Source organism: Myotis brandtii, unplaced genomic scaffold, assembly GCF_000412655.1.
Source record: "Myotis brandtii unplaced genomic scaffold, ASM41265v1 scaffold389, whole genome shotgun sequence".
NCBI lineage: Eukaryota > Metazoa > Chordata > Mammalia > Chiroptera > Vespertilionidae > Myotis > Myotis brandtii.
In genome coordinates this window covers 2,185,699-2,188,733 of record NW_005364914.1, presented here as the reverse complement: position 1 = coordinate 2,188,733, position 3,035 = coordinate 2,185,699, and the positions used below count along the sequence as shown (strand labels likewise).

The window sequence follows — 3,035 nt, the reverse complement described above, 5'->3', positions numbered from 1 at the left end:
AGCTCTCTCTAGCTCTTCTAATTGCCTCCCGCCCCCAAAAAATAATGGAAAAGAAATTGCAGTGGGGTCTGGAGGTGACTGGAGGTTTTACCTTTGAGTTGAGGCTGAGTTCACAAAGAAAGGAAAATGTGTCTCCGATGTGTTTGCTCCGGATGTGCCCACTGGCGCTAGTGGTCCCACGGAAGCTTTGAGTAACCTTCCCCAGGTTCTCTCGGTAGGATGCGAATTTTCATTGGAGACTTTCATGAGTTTTAAGTTAATTAGTCTCATTTAATCACCGAATCTGAATGAAATGTAATTTGATGATTCACTGGATAAATATTTAGGAACTGGAATATTAATCATCACATTCTCTTAACCACTTGAGTATTTACCACTTGGCATAGAAGCCATTTAAAGTTTTGCTAAACCTATTGATAGTTTCAATTTCTCCTTCCCAGACACTTCCATTCCTCCTTATCCCCCCACCCCCACCCCGCACCTTTATTTTTCTCCAGTTCACCCCCCTAGCAGTTTTCTCAAAAGAAAGTTTTGGGGAGTTTGTTCCTTTTTATCAAAAGATATTTAAATTTAGACTAGAGACCATGCCTGAATCTCCAAAAGGAAGTGGAGAATTGAAGCAATTATCTAGATAATTCAAGCAAAACCTCCCACAACAGATTTAACATAATTATTTGGGAATTTTAAGGGGAATGGAGTTGTTTTGAGTTGAAGAACTTGGATAATTGCTCCAATATTTCACTCAATGTGTTGACTACAATGCAGATATATAGAGATGATTAAAAACCATCTTTCAGTAGGGAAGATTGCTGAAATATTTATGATGTTAGCTTCGTATTTCTGTTTGAAATGCTAGTGCAATGGCTAGTAGTATTTGTGTAAAATGCTTATGGCTGAGTTGCCAAATGCATAACCATGCAACTTTTTCACCTTAATGTATGACTTTCTTTCTAGAACATGCGAACTTGTCATCCTTTGTCACCTTGGTAGGGTTGGAATAGAATCTAGTTTTCATATGTAAAATAACCATTTCCTCTTTGAGCCCTTGGATGAAAAGGGTCGTTATTGCCCCTTTCTGAAAACTCTGAGCCACCATTCCTACTTATGCTTGAACTGAATGTGTTCCAACAGTTCAGTGGAGCAGCACATGCAGAAAATGTAACTACAGAGTCAGGGTCAGTTTCCTGCAGACATCCTTGCCACAACAACGTGTTTGTTTTTTTCTCTCCACAATTAGGAGCCAACTGGTGAGCCCTCTCCTAAGAGACCCAGGGGAAGACCCAAAGGCAGCAAAAACAAGAGTCCCTCCAAAGCAGCTCAGAAGGTGAGATTTCTCAAGTCAAGTCTTCCCAACTTCCTCAACTCCCACAGGAACCTCCCTGTGATTTTCCCACCCTAGACCCACGCTTAAGGGTTTGTCTTAACTGGTTAACCCATGACTCATTTCCAACCCTTGATATGAATGAGATTTCTAAGCAAATGCTTAGCATACAAAGTTCATGTAGAGGCTTCAGGGTTGTTTGTAAACAGTCACCAAATAATAGGAAACTTAAACTGGGGGTTGGGAGGGTGAGGAGGGGGAGTGGTGAGTGACAAGTTTAAGATTTGGGCCAGTTGTGAAAGAGTTAAATACAAATCAAAGCTATAGATTTTGTAATTTTCTTTAAAAATAATAAAGATTAATTTACTTTGTGCTTATTTACAAGACTACTGAAAAACCAAATTCCCCTATTACAGTTAAGTACTTTATCAAATAGATGATAATTAGAAGTAAATCCAATTATGAAATACTGGAAAAAATTATGACTTTTACAGCTTTAAATTTGATGATAAAGTATACTGTTTGCTTACAATTAGCTTGCAATATATTATAATCTCTCAAAAAGCCTTTCCATCAGGTGATATAGAAATGCACTCAGTGGAACAATGAGAAGTTTTTTAAACAAATATTTGACTCACTGTATTATTTTGGGCAGGATAGAATCCAGTCAAGTATAATTTCCCGTGTTATTCTTTATAAACTTTAGATTGTAGTGTAAAATAACTTATGTTGCTTTTATTTGAGCTAGAAAAGAGGAAATATCTCAGGGTCAATGCATATAGAGAGGGTAACTATACAATTTACATGTTTTAGCCTTATAAGTAAATCTGAAAAAAAATTTCTGTATTTTATCTGTAGGTTTGTATACTAGTTAAAAACAAAGGTTCAGAATTCAGGAGTACATTTGAGTATACCATGTACAGTATTTGTTAGAAAGGACTATGTGCTCATCTTTTGGGGATTAATGTTTTATGTGGTTTTCTCTGATTATGGGCACTTACCATATTATATGTGATGGTTTTCATATAAACTGTCATAGCAACCAGTGATACATATAAAGTTATTTAGGGTATAGCTATGATTTTTTTGTCTGTTTTATTTTAATAGTCTTAAACAGAGTTGAAGGAGCAGGTTTCTAATATATTTAAATCTAACAGCTTCTCAGAATGAAGATTGGTGACTCACATTTAATTAATAAACTTTAAAGTAGCTCTAAATTACCTTCTCATTTAAAAGTGACAATACATACTCTTGTATTCCTGACCTAAATACTTTCAGTTACATTTGATTTGATTTATTAAGTTAACTAAAAAAGGCTCATTTAACAGTTTTTTTAAAATGTAGCATAGTGTGGGATTTACCTAACTTAATTTCACTTTAATGAGATGGCAAAGAGATATCTTGGTAGATAGCTAATATACATTTAGGCTATGATGTACTTGCTCTAAAAGGTGGATCATTATAACATCTCCCAGAAAGAAATCTATAAATCTCATCATAAATTATTTAAAATTTAATACAAAAGAAGGAAAAGGAATTATCTTTCAGATTTCATTGTATTACATGTTTTCCAATGTAAAGAGATGCTTCTATCACCTTTCATTTTGAAGTTTACCACTGACTAACAAAATCTTCATTGACAAGGAGAGCTGATATTTGTGCCTAATTTACCACCTAAAACCAAATAACAAAAAAGTTGATCTCTTCCCAAGTA

The 3,035-nt window shown here is 35.0% G+C and overlaps 1 long non-coding RNA gene across 1 annotated transcript in view; it reads right to left on the bottom strand.

The window, feature by feature from the left end:
- Positions 1 to 309, bottom strand: part of LOC106727208 — an 8,100-nt gene extending 7,791 nt beyond the window's left edge. The window contains exon 1 of the long non-coding RNA XR_001363384.1: positions 92 to 309. This is a non-coding gene — a long non-coding RNA (uncharacterized LOC106727208). The remainder of the gene's footprint in view (positions 1 to 91) is intronic.
- Positions 310 to 3,035: the final 2,726 nt, after the last annotated feature.